Source organism: Pyrus communis, chromosome 15 (assembly GCF_041283825.1).
Source record: "Pyrus communis isolate YQ-2024b chromosome 15, ASM4128382v1, whole genome shotgun sequence".
Classification (NCBI taxonomy): Eukaryota; Viridiplantae; Streptophyta; class Magnoliopsida; order Rosales; family Rosaceae; genus Pyrus; species Pyrus communis.
The window spans coordinates 14,794,793-14,809,017 of NC_142579.1; the positions used below are offsets into that span (position 1 = coordinate 14,794,793).

A 14,225-nucleotide genomic window follows, 5' to 3' on the forward strand; every position below is an offset into this window, starting at 1 on the left:
ATAAGCTAGGGTTTTAATTTCTGAAACCCTATATATTCTAAGCCTAGCCGCACCCTATAGATATTCTATTATTCATTCAGCCATTTTCCAACCCTTGCCGCAGCCACCATCACCCTAATACCTTCAATTCGCAACTTCCATCCATTCCAGCCACATTCCATCTCTGCCGTAACCTTCCATCCATTCCAGCCACCATTCTACACCTCCATACACCACCCACACCACTTGCCGCACCACCATACCATCCCAACTCCCTTCCTAAACCAAAATCACATCCAAAAACCCCCTAAAACCTCTCTGCCGCAGCAAGGAGAAGAAGAAAGAGGAGCTTGAAACGTGCAGAAATTCAAAGTGGAATCGTTGGGCGTTTTAGGTGTAATCAATCTTTTGTTCTCTATGTTTAATTTCAATTTTGTTTCTCTTTCTGTGAACATGAGAGGCTAAACCCCTAGTTAGCTAGGGGGTGATTCAAAACCATGTTTATGCTTGCAATATAAATTGATTACCTTCAGTTGGAATTTCATAAGTTGTGGATTCAATTTGTTTAACTGCTTGATTGATAACTTATTCGTGTATGTTTATTGAGAGTGCACGCTTAGTTTTCATGCATGAATATGATGCTAGAATATAAGGGAGTTTCACCTAATAGTTACAAACTTATATTCACAAGTAGTGGAGGTCGCTTATAAACGATCGCGTTAAATGAATTCTTGGCACTAGTTTCATGCTCATCATAGTAACGAATGCCTCGTCAACACTTATAGTTTTCATGTTGCTTAATGATCTTTGATTGTATCTTTATTGTGCTTTTCACGTAAAGGACTTTTGGAGAATGTTTTGAATTGTTGTATGCGCTGTCCCATCCAATTCATTAACTTAAGGAGAACTTGAAGGTTAATTTAAGCGAACTTAATTAACCCGGGGCGTTGAGTTTCATGATTCATTGAAAGACCAACTGAAAATCATCTTGTATGGAAGTGTGACATGTGTGGAGAAGAACCTTCTAGCTAGCATTCCATCCATATTTTCATCAAATTCGTTTTTACAATCTGTTTTTATTACAATCTGTGTTCTTTGTTTTAATTTCGTCAAAACTAAATCCCCCTTTACTTTAGTGAATCAATTTAGTTAGAAAGTGTCTTAGTTTGTGTTTCTAAGTGTTTTGATTCAAGTTATAACCCAAATTCGTCCAAATTAGTGTTAGGTGTTCAAAACTGCCCAGATTGTGTTTTTAAGGCAGTTTTGAGTGTTTTGTTGCTATTTTGAGTCTTTTGGTTTGTTTTAGTGTTTTAGTGTTTAGTGTTTAGTTTTGCATTCTTTGAGTCTAGTTTAGTGTTTTAACCTTTGTTTTACGTTTTTGAGTCAGTTTTCAAGTGATTTAGCAATCCCTCATAATCCCCGGTTTAGAACGATCCCTACTTATACATATACTACAATTGTCAAAAGAGGGTAAAAATTTGTGTGCTTATATATTTCGCATCAGTCATTAACCTAAGTCTGGTCTTCTCAGCAAGCTGCTTCAGGAGATTATCAAGCCACAGAGACTTCTTTAGCTTCCGTCCAGGTGTGTCTAGATACATTGATACGAGAGCAAGAACAGCTGGGCATCGAAGCATCACGACTTGAAAGCGTTCTCGGGGAGCAGGGAGCTACACTTTCTCAATGCCAAGAGGAGATTTCATGCCTAGAACAAGAGAAAGGCATGGGTATGGAATTGCCCATCTTGTCTCCCACCGAGGTAGAGACTTTGAAGACTTTGGAAGGCTTGCTTGAAGATCGCCTCTGTAGTTTTAGGGACATAGTTTTCAAGTAGTGTCATTTGTTTTTTTTTTTTTTTGTAATCAGGCTTTGGGGCCGTCTTTTTTCCTTTAAAGAAATGAAGTGTTTGCATTCTAAAATTTGCTCTTTATTCTTCAAAATGTTTGCGTTTTTGTTGATGATGTAACTGTACTTGAAGTTTTGAAGTTTCAAGTTGCCTACGTACCCTTAGTTGAGGAGGGATCAAGTCATGACGTAGTTCAAATGAGTGATGGTTTTTTTTTATTTTTTTATTTTATTTTATTTTTTTTTAAATGATTTTAATGGTGATTTTGATGATTATTTTGCCATACATAGTTTATGCTCTTACGGGCCAGGAGCGTTTGGTGCCGTTTGCAGTTTTAGCTCGTGCAGGTAAAGAGCTTTTGGTGCCGTTTGCAGTTTCAACTCGTACAGGCAAGGAACGTTTGGTTGTCGCCTTTTAGGCTCGTGCGAATGAGGAGCTTTTTGAATTTGTCAAACGATCTTAGAGAGGCATTCCTTGCAATATTTATAGCAAGGAGTCTTGACCGGGTGATTGAAGAAGTCTTTGGGGAAGAAATCGCGCATCGTGATGGCAACGGATGATCTTTGTGTCATAATTTCATCATCCTCAACACTTTCATGTAGCTTTGAAGGTTGACGGTAGCTACTTTGCCCCATTTCCGATTGGTGAACTTGTGGAGGAGACGTATGTTTCTTGTGCATTTTCTTTGGAGTGACATAAATCCATCCTTTAACTTCACTTGACTTGACTGACATGGTTTTGGAGTATGCCCCCAGCGGTTGAGGTGAAGATTTTGAGTCGAAAGTGCTAGAAGTGACGGTGGTATAGTTTGACTTCACCACATCATTAAGATCTAGCTCGATGATCATTTTCTAAACAAACTTCATGATGAGATCTTTTAGCACGAAGTATTTTTCCGTCGGATGACTGATGAAGCGGTGGAATTTACAGTACCTTGGACTGTCAGTACGGTTCATCTCTTCCGGCCGTTTGCACTCAGGTAGGTCGATCATCTTTTTGTCAAGTAAGTCTTTCAACATGGCAACCACATCAGAGTCGGGGAATGGATAAGTCTTCTCCTCAAGCTCCTTCAAAGTGCGTCTACGCATCTCTTGATCATGAAAAGCTTCGGTTTGAATCGCCTTGCCTCGTGTATGGATTTTGACTGGAGTTGTGTTGACCGTCATTGCTTCCTTGGTGGGTTTCCACGCAGCCTTATCCACCTTTGGCCCTAAAAATTTGTCGTTCTTGTAATCGGCGGTCGGTTTTTTCTTCTCATGACGAGCAATGCTTAACTCCATATCATGGGTGCGGGTGGCTAACTCCTCAAAGGTTCTTGGTTTGATGCCTTGAAGGATGTAGTGTAGTTCCCACTGCATACCTTGAACGCACATCTCAATGGCGGAGGTTTTAGAAAGCCGATCTTTGCAATCCAGGCTTAATGAATGCCATCTATTGATTTAGTCGACGACAGGTTCATCATTCCACTGTTTCGTATTGGTCAGCTCCAGCATACTCACAGTGCGACGAGTGCTATAGAAGCGGTTGAGAAATTCCCTTTCTAGATGATCCCAACTATTCATAGACTCGGGTTCGAGGTTGGTGTATTAGTCAAAGGCGTTACCTTTTAGAGAGCGCACGAACTATTTGACGAGGTAGTCTTCCTCCGTCCCAGCATTGTTGCAAGTTTCAATGAAATGGGCGACATGTTACTTTAGGTTGCCTTTTCCATCGAACTGCATGAATTTTGGGGGCTGATAACCTATTGGCATCTTCAAAGTATCAATCTTCTTGGAGTAAGGCTTTGAGTATAGTACGGAGTCATGTGAGCTTCCTTCGTATTGTGTCTTGATGGTGCTTGCGATCATTTCTTGTAGCTGCTGGATAGAGAGATCCCATGAACGTTGTTGCTTGGTCTAGTTTAAGCTTCTCTTCAACTTTCTCCACTGGAGGCTCATCTTCTTCGTCGACTTCTTTCTTTAATGGACCAACATTTGGGTTGATTTTCACGTCGAGCAGCGTATCTAGTTGGTTGATAAGTGCGGCGATCTGCAAATCCTTCTCTTTCACAGTCCGTGTGAGCTTTGCAATTGCTTCACTCATTTGAGCCAGTTGTTCTTCAACAGAGGTGACGCCGATGGTCATGACTTGTGCAACCAATAGACACGACTTTCCTTCAGACATCCAGGGTGCTGATGAAGAACCCCATTGGTCATTTTGGGATGTCATCTTGTGTTCCTTAGCAGCATGCTTCGATGCACCCAACAAGGTCAGGTTGATGACCGACTTGCGCCTTTGATGCTCATTTTGCTTGCTTAGCGGTATCAACTTTGCAGCGACATATTGAGGAGTGGTTGTGGCACCAATGGATGCTCCATTCGTGGTGGAAGTGCTCATGCTACTTCCCTTGGTGGTTGCAAGAACGGCTTGTCCCTTGCTTGATGCCATTGATTTTGGAGGTCTGCTTTGGTTTTCTTGAACGGAGAAAGAGATAAGAGGTAGAGATTGTCCCACCGGGCGTGCCAAATTTGTAAACACGAAAAATTCCTGAAACAAGAACACGTGTACAAAATATATTTTGTATTAATTAATGATTTTGGAGTTACAATCTCTTTGTAATTTGATCATCTGATTCGATCTCTGTAAGGTGTTGATTTGTGGATGTGCGATTGATCCAAAGGTCGTCGAGGCTTGATCCTGGATGAACGATTTGAAGTTTCTTCAAGGGTCGTTGGGGCTTGATCTTGAAGGTTGATGGAAGTTTCTTCAAGGGGCCTTCAGGGCTTGATCTTTGAAGGTTGATGAACGGGTCTTCAAGGAGGCTTTTGGGCTTGATCTTGAATAATGGTTGTGCAGATTTCTTCAAAGGGCTTTTGGGCTTGATCTTGAAGGTTGATGGATGAGCGAATCTTCAAGGGCTTATGGGCTTAATCTTGAAGAACGATTGGATGTGTGCATTTGTTGAGGTTGTTGATCCAAAGGGCCGTTGGGGCTTGATCTTAGGATGAACGGATGATGAACGATGAACACTTTCTTCAAGGGCCGTCGGGGCTTGATCTTGAGTTGGTGGAAGTTCTTCAAGGGGCCTTCAGGGCTTGATCTTTGAAGGTTGATGAACGGGTCTTCAAGGGGGCTTTTGGGCTTGATCTTGAATAATGGTTGTGTGGATTTCTTCAAGGGCTTTTGGGCTTGATCTTGAAGGTTGATGGATGAGCGGCTCTTCAAGGGCTTTTGGGCTTAATGTTGAAGAACGATTGAATGTGTGGATTTGTTGAGGTTGTTGATCTAAAGGGTCGTTGGGGCTTGATTTTAGGATAAACGGATGATGAACGATGAACACTTTCTTCAAGGGCCGTCGGGGCTTGATCTTGAGTTGGTGTAAGTTGTTTAAGGGCCGTTAGGGCTTAATCTTGAAGGAGGATTTGACGAAGAATGAAGAGTGTTTTCTTGGTCCTTCGGGATTTGCTTGAGAGCTTTAGAGTTTCAAGGCTTCAAGGTTTTGGTGTGATGTAAATTCTCCTTCCTTTTCTCTCTATGGAGAAGCCTATTTGTAGGCTTTGAGAGTGAATCACCACCATCCATTTTTTTTTGGTGAAGTGAGTGGATGTTGTAGGTGAAATAAATGGAGTTGGTAGGTGAAGTAAGTGTGTGATGTAGGTGAAATAAATGTGTGAGGTTGGTGAAGTAAGTGGAAGTTGTGGGTGAAATGAGTGTTTGAGGTAGGTGAAATAAGTGTGTGAGGTTGGTGAAGTAAATGGAAGTTGTAGGTGAAATGAGTGTGTGATGTAGGTGAAATGAATAAAGGTTGTAATTTAATACATTGGTCAACATTTATTTCACTGAAATTTCAATGTCTACAGGGGCAAAATGTAATTTACCCTTTAGAATTTTTTTTTTGTTTTAAGGACTTTCTAGTCTAATTACTTTTGGTGAAACTTGAGACACCAAAGTGTGGTTATGTGGTTTTGGCTTTCTAATATTGGAGATAATGTTGTATAATGATGAGTTTAAATTGTAAGAACCAATCATGAATTATATCTAAATAACAAAATGTTACTGTTGACTCTAAAAACTATCAAGCCTGAGTGGTGCGCAGGCCGAGTAACTAATAAGCTAACTACGTTCTTCGGTTGTGTGCAGTGCGTGCCAACTCACTCATCGGTCGAGCTTGGCTAGGGAGTAAAATATGTTGATGTGCATTAGGTGCGTTGCTAGCTTCTTAATCTTGCGATTGTGGCCAAGGAAGGAACATGCCTCGGTCTTTGGTTTCTAGAGCATTAAGACAAGGTTGCTAGTTCTGGGAAGTTCACAAATCGTCGGCGCTTGGCTCGGTCTTAGTAATTATATTCATGAGAGTATAAGTATGCCGAACTGGTATCAGACTATACGGACACAAATACTCGAAAGAGATAAATGTCTTGACGGTAAATGTGGTTTGACCGTTGGAGTGCCGAACTCTAAAATATACTTGTGAATATCCAATCATAAAGCAAAACTCGATATTCAATATGTCGAGCCTAGTAACCTATAACACCTCACTTAGCTGAGAAGGCTGATGAGATGATCTCTACCAATAAGGACTCGAAAATCCTTGTCGACTGAGATTTGGATAAATAACCAGTCAGCCTTGAAGCAGTGATGTCTATCCAAACTGAAGGTGCTCCTCGGTCGGCTGATTTTACGACTCCACTACTGTCTATCCAAACTGAAGATGTCGCCGGTTGCCTTTATAGTGCTATTTATCCAAATTGAAGATGTGTTGGTGGGAAGAAAGGGGAAAATGATGAAATCTCAAAGGTTGTTGAGAAGCTTTTGCATGACAATTTTTTGTGTTGATTTGAAGGGGCCTTGAATGATGCACTCCCTTCTCTATTTATAGCAACGAACCCCCCTCATGGCTAAACTAGAGATGTACTCGGATTAGGACTCCTCATCCCAATCTGATCAGGTTTCGACCAATCCTAACTCCTATAGGACTTTGAACCACACTCTTTAACAAACCAGATTCATTCCTAATTCTAAGCACCTTCAGCTTTAAGTCTCCTTGTTGTACTAGGGTTCGACTATCTCTCATTTATCTAAACCAATCCTTCTGGCAACAGGATTCGGCCGACCTTGACTAAACAGCCTATGACAAAATTCTAGATGGAAGTTACTGGGCCTAGAATGACTCTCAGCTCGGCCCAAAATAATATTTTGGGCCTAAACAGTTACTGATAGGATTTTTATTAGTTACAAAAGTAGGGATAAAAATACTTAAAAAATACTTGCAAGAGAACAAGGTAATTGTAGTACAAACGGCTCAAGTAAGGTTGTTTTCCACAGAGATTATTAAAATAATTTATAAAATCAAATCCTAATTAATTACTTGAAACAAAGTTTTGGAAAAGGTTGATTTTATGACCTAAAATAAGAAAATTGTTATAAACATTCCTAGTTTAAGTATGATTGTGTAAATCCTACATTAGATTTGATTCTAGTTATCATTTCCTATTATATCTTGTATTCCCTAGGGATGAAGGAATATCTTCTCTCCCTTTAGGCTATCTCCAACCGAAGGGTCCAGAGGGCCGAAAATAGCCCGAAAACCGTCTCTAACCGAAGATTAGGCCAGAGGGCTCTGGAATCTGATAGGGCCTCACGGAATCGGAGAGGGCTAGAGGGCTGGCCAGAAAATTCAGTTTTCCTGTCGGTTATAACTGACAGGAATGTGTTTATATTATTTAATATAAATGTATAATGCTTAAGAAAAAAAATTCAAATGCAACAGCTAGCTGATGTCAACTAGCCGTTGCATTTGAATTTTTTTTTATAGTTTTATTATTATTTTTTATTTACAAAATTTTTCCTATAACTTCTATTTTTAATATATATATATATATTTTAAATTCTATTTTTTCCTATAACTTTTATTTTACAAAATTTGTTTCATTTTTTGTTTAAATTCCATTTTTTCCTATAACTTCTATTTCACATAGTTGCTTTATTTTATTTTAAATTCTATTTTTATCCTATAACTTATATTTCACAAAATTTGTTTCATCTTTTTTTTTCCTATAACTTCCTAAGCCATTATACAACATTAAATTAAATTAAGTAACATGAAACAACATTAAACAATATGAAATAACATTAAATAACATTAACCAACATACAAATTATACAACATAAAAAAAAAACATTTAACAACTTGAAACTTAAACAACATTTTAAAAAACATTTAACAACATAAAACTTAAACGCCTACTCCATGCTTCTTTTGGTCCAAAGATGTGCAACAAGATCATGTTGTAGGTACTTGTTTGTGGCATGAGAACGTATCATTCTATAGCGCCTCATGTACCCATTTATAGAGATACTACCAGTTCTTGGATTGAAAGGCAAATTAGGCCCATCATATATTTTTGCATGAGCCCTTCTTGACCTATTTGGATCTTCTTGGTCGTCATCGGACTCTCCATCAATATACCCATCTCGCTCATCCTCCACTATCATATTGTGTAATATGATGCGAGACATCATGATGGAGTCCAAATTTTCTCGACTCCACCCTCTTGCCGGTTCGCTAATAATCTTCCACCGTGCTTGTAGAATACCGAAAGCTCTCTCAACATCTTTCCGGTATGGCTCTTGGTGTAAGGTAAACAACTTTGCTGCATCATTCCTAGGGTTTGGAATTTCTTAGACAAGTGTCGCCCACTTTGGGTAGATGCCATCTGCCAAGTAATACCCCATCTTGTATTGACGGTTGTTGATGTAGTAGTGAAGTTGAGGTGCTTTACCTTCTGTCAAGTTATTGAAGAAGGGTGAACGCACAAGAACTGTAATGTCATTTTGGGATCCAGGAACTCCAAAGAAAGCATGCCAAATCCATGTGTCATATGAGGCAACCGCCTCTAACACAACAGTTGGCTTTCTCAACCTTCTGCTAAAGCCTTCTTGCCATCCGGTGGGACAGTTCTTCCAATCCTAATGCATGCAGTCTAATGATCCTATCATGCTTGGAAACCCACGGTTTTCAGCTTTGCGAATGAGCCGATTTAGATCTTCTTGATTTGGCTCGCAGAGGTACTCGTCTTTGTGAACCTGAACAATTGTGTCACAGAATTGTTGAAGAGTATCAAGGCATGTAGACTCAGAAATACCATGGGTTTCATCCATCTAATCAGTTGGGGAGCCATAAACCATCATTCGAAGTGCAACAGTAACCTTCTGATGAGATGAGAAACCAGGGCGGCCTGCTCTGTCCCGTTTCTGTCGAAAGTATGGATTGACTTGCTGGACATCACGAAGTAAACGCTCGAAGACATGACTCCTCATCTGGAAGCGACGTCTGAAATTCTCCTCTGTGTACACCGAGTTGGGGTTGAAGTAGTTGTTTATCAGATTGGCATGTGACATCGCTCTGTTTCGTGGTTTGTAATAGCGACCAGTAATAGAGCCACCCCATTGAGGTTGTTCCTCAGTTGGCTGACACACTATGACTGCAGCTATGGTTGCTGATATATTTTGTTTGTTGCACCTTACTTGAACTTCTTCATCAGACTCCTCATCTTTTCGTCTCATTTGCGCCCATTTTGCTTCCAATTTGGAATTGGATGAGGACCCCCAGTTGGAATCCGAAGAGGAGGGATAACAACACACACATTCCCCTACAATTCAACACACACATCTTTCTCTTCTCTTTGCCATCGGCTTTCTTTCTCATTGTCAGATAAAATAGACCACAATACGTTATCAGCACGCTTCTATCGTTGCACTTAGGAATCTGACTTTGAAGAATTTTTCTGCATCAAACCAGTTCATCCATATCATCACGCAATTAGGTTCTTTCAAAACAATGGTTTTTATCTTGATATTTTTGCAGCCCTAATAGCAGGAACATTCACCATGATGCATGACCCAACTTTACGTTTTACGTATTTTAGATTCTGTATAAATTGTGTATGCCTCATAATCATAATTGTTGAATTATGTGAATTTGATATTTGCTATGAATTGAATCAAATATATTTGTATATGCATCACATTGAATTAAATTAACATATTATTGCTTTGAATATGCATATAGTTGAATTATATATATATATATATATTTTTTTTTTTTTTTTGGTGATTAGAATAGTTAGGGTTCTTTGAACCCGTGTCTTGCCCTACCCCATCCCTGGTGTTGGGCCACACCATGCACACATAGTTGAGTCCTTTGGGCTCTTATTGTCTCCCACGTGCTGCCAAGCTTGCAGCTTGCACCGAGCCGAAACCAAGAGCCATTGGCTCCTTGCTTGCCCCAAGCCACTGGGCTTGGCCTTTTTTTTTTTTTTTTTTTTTTGGCATACTGCTCCAGCCTGTGGGGCTTTGGAGCTCCCTCGGCCCAAACAATTTCTCACGGCCCGCATCATAAAAAAAAAGTGAATTTTTTTTGGACTTACCTGAAGTGGCCTGCGCGAAAAAAAAAAAAAACTTTTTTTTAGTTTTTTTTGGGTCTGCTTGCAGCAGCCCAATCCTTGCCTAGTACTCACCGTGGGCCTGCAACCCCACCCGAGACCTCTAGCCCAATTCTTGGGCCTGGGATACACGGCACAATTTTTTTTAGCCACCTGTGGCTTCATTTTTTTTGGGCCCTGAGTTTTATTCACCTAATTATTTTAGGCCCAATGTGTTTTATATTTTTTCACCCACACTTTAATTTGGCCTGAAGTCCAAATAAATCAATTCAATTATAATTATAAACCTAAAAATTCTATTTTTGCATATTTGTTTACATATACATATATATGTATATATATATATATATATATTTGTGTTTGCCTGTAGGAATATATGAACCTGAAGTTCATAATTATTTTGAAACTCGAAGTTTCTTATAAACATGCCTTGTTTGAAAACCTGAAGTTTTCACTTAAAAACATCACCCATGAAAACCCGAAGTTTTTCATGCAAAATTAAACCAATACATGTCTATTACAACCTGTATGTTCTACTCCTGCATGAATGGATTGATTTTTTCTCCATTACACTAACCACATCTTGTGCATCTCTTTTGTGACAGGAACATGTCGAATTTGAACAAACTCGACTTCACCGCTTTGGAGGTCTCTCGAAGGAACTACCTCAAGTGGGTTCAAGATGTGAAGCTCCACCTCACTACAAAGAACTTGCGTCTTGCTATTGAAGAAGCAACAGACGAGCCTGTTGGCGAAGCTGAAAAAGCCACTGCTATGATCTTCATCTGAAGACATATCTATGACACTCTGCAAACTGAGTATCTTGTTGAGGAGGATCCACGTGCATTATGGGTCACTTTGGCTGATCACTTTGATCACCAAAAGGACATATTCTTGCTTGTAGCAAGACATGACTAGCAGCACTTACGCTTCCAAGACTTTAAGTCTATGAATGAATATAATTACGAAGTTTGTCGAATTCGATCACTTCTCAAGTTTTGCAATGAAACTTTGACTGAAGATGATCTCCTGGAGAAGACCTATTTGACATTCTCTGCTTCTAATATTATCCTGTAGTAACAATATAGAGCTCAGAAGTTCACTAAGTTCTCAGATTTGATCTCTGTTTTACTTCTTGCTGAAAAGCAGAACCAGCTGTTGATGAAGAATCATCAAGCTCGGTCTACTGGGGTGAGTGTTGTGCCTGAAGCACATTATAACACAAACTTACGTCCAAAATGCCAAAAGAGGTGTGGTAGGGGCGGCCATAAGCAATCCCACTAAGGTCAATAGAGCCAAGGCATGCGTAAGGGAGGAAACAAAGCCCATAAGCGCCCAAACCTAGCTCCCAAGGCCCCGAACTTCAAGAATAAGGGCAAAGAACCTGAAACCATTGATGCGGACATGTGCTATTGCTGTGGTTCAAAGGACCATTGGTCCCGTGTTTGCCGAGCTCCCAAGAAGGTTGTAGATGAATATCATTCTCGTTATAAGAAGTTTGAATCAAACTTTATGCAAGTGGACGAATCGGAGACTACAAAGATGGAGGTTTCTAACTTTCAGGAGGATACCACCCCTATGGAAGATTAGAATCTTAGACATAGACTTAGCTTTTAGTTGAAATAAGACAATTGGTGCCAAATTCCACCTAGTGGCCGAACCCCCCCTTGTTTTTGGTTAATTTTTGAACAATTTTCCTTTATGTTTGGATTATTAGTTAATGATTTGTTTTTGGATATTCAGTTTGAATTAATTATCATCCTTGAATAAATGAAATTACTTTGAACTGATATTTGTTTTTATGAACTTTTATGCATGTGACCGTTTCAAATTAATTTTTCATTCTAGGTATGACTAGTTGATAGAAACATATTTATGCGACTTTGTTAGCCTATTGCCTTGCATTTACTCAGTTAGTTTATATTTATTAGAGTGTTTTAAGCTATTTTCGTGTGTTTGTAGGTTCAAATGGCAAAAGCGGCAAGAAAAGGCAATTTGGAGCATTTTATAGCAGTTTTGGGCTTGGAATGGATAACACATGCATGGAGTGAGGTGGATGGACGTCTTTGAAGATCAAAAGAGGCTAGGAATGTGATAAAGAGTTGAAGAAATTAATTCAAGACATAGAAGATAAGGAATCAGCTAAAGAGAAGGAACATTATCCAAAACCTTATCTTATCTTATCCTAATCCTATTCTACCTAAATTCCAGCTGCAAGGGGGAGTTATTTTCATATTAGGACATCTAAAAACCTGATTTCTAGAAGGCCTTACTTTTTCCTAAAAGGGTGCCGTATACCTTATCCCCTGTCCTTCTAGAAACCTGTCACAATACCCCCTTTCTAGAAGCCTAGAAATCTGCTGCATCTTGGATCCTTATCCCTGTTGGTTTGTGTTGTGCAATCTGTTTCCAACACAGCCTTTGGAATGCCAAATCCTTCTCCAAAACTACCTTGTGCCATGTGCCCTCAGCCTATAAATACACCATAATGCCGCACCATTCAGAGGACCACACACAAGGGCCTAAAGAAAAAAAAACACACTTGTGCCGCAGCTTTGCAAGGAAGGAGAAAAAGAAGCTTGGAGCCGTGCCTGCCATTCAAGACCTTTGAATTGTTGGAGCGTTTATAGGTGTATTCTATCTTTTGTTTTCAATGTTTAATTTTAATTGCCTTTGTTTAATTGCAAACATGAGGAACTAATTTCGTTTTAACTAGAGGAGAATTCGAAGCCATGAACATATATATGATATGAATTGATTACATCCAGTTATTGTTTTATAAATCGTGAATGCAATTTACTTAACTATTTGATTGATAACTTATTCTTGTGTGTTGATTAAAGGGGCCCACTTAGTTTGCATGCATGAATTTGATGCTAAAATATAAGGGAGTTTCACCTAATAGTTATGAACTTATATTTACAAGTAGTGGAGGTTGCTAGTCACGATTGCGTTAAGTAAATTCCTGGCAGGAGTATTATGCAGTTCATAGCTACGAATGCCATGTCAATACTTATGATTTTTACAGAACTTAATGATATTTGATATGTATCTCTATTATGCAGTTCATGTAGGGAACTTGATAAGAATAATTTGGTTGGTTACGTCGCTAAGTCCAATTCAATGAATTTAGGAAAATCTGAGAGTTAATTTGTGCATTTCACAGTTAATTTGGGGCATTGTCATTCGTGGTTTATAGGAATAATAACTGGAAATCGATTTGTATGCATATCTGTCATGTGTGGAGAAGGACCCTCTAGCTAGCCTTTCACCCCCTTAATTCACCTAATTTCGTACCCTTTAGTTTGTTTCTACAAGTTTGTTTGTTTAAATCTTAAATTCGTCAAAACAAGCCCCCATTTAGTATTCTAAGTCCCTTTAGTTTAATTTTCGTCCAAACTTCCCTTTAGTTCTTGTTTCGAGTCGATTTAACTTAGTTTGTGTGTTTTGAATCAGTTTAGCTTATTTTGAGTAGTTTAAGTTTAGTTTTTCTATTTTTGAGTTTAGGTTAGTGATTTAGAGTTTAATTTGTGTAGATTAGCAGCCTCCTGATCCCCAGCCTAGAACGATCCTTACTTTCACATACTACAACTATCAAAAAGAGGGTTTAAGTTTGTGTGCTATTTTATATCACATCACTAGTGGGAAAGTTAATTGTCTTGCAGATAGTGCAACCATGCACACTGTTTTGCATGAACGCATCTATTTCACTAACTTCATACCTAAGAATGCACCTCTGACAACCCTCTCAGGCCTATCCAACCTGATAGAAGGATATGGTAAGGCACGTATAATGTTGTCCAACGGTACAATCTTGACCATTGATGAGGCACTCTATTCTCCATGTTCCGGAAGAACATTGCTAAGTTTCAAGGATATTAGAGATAATAATTACCACGTTGAAACCCACGTAGAAAACAAAGTTGATTTTTTGTGCATAACGTCCTACGAATATGGCCAGAAGCATATTGTAGAGA

General features: G+C 39.1%; 2 pseudogenes; one reads left to right on the plus strand and one right to left on the minus strand.

Annotated features, from left to right (window-relative positions):
- Nucleotides 1–2,274: 2,274 nt before the first annotated feature.
- On the minus strand, nt 2,275–3,183 carry LOC148690560 (uncharacterized; annotated as a pseudogene).
- A 7,674-nt stretch (nt 3,184–10,857) lies between these two features.
- On the plus strand, nt 10,858–11,838 carry LOC148690561 (uncharacterized; annotated as a pseudogene).
- The last annotated feature ends 2,387 nt before the right edge of the window (nt 11,839–14,225 follow it).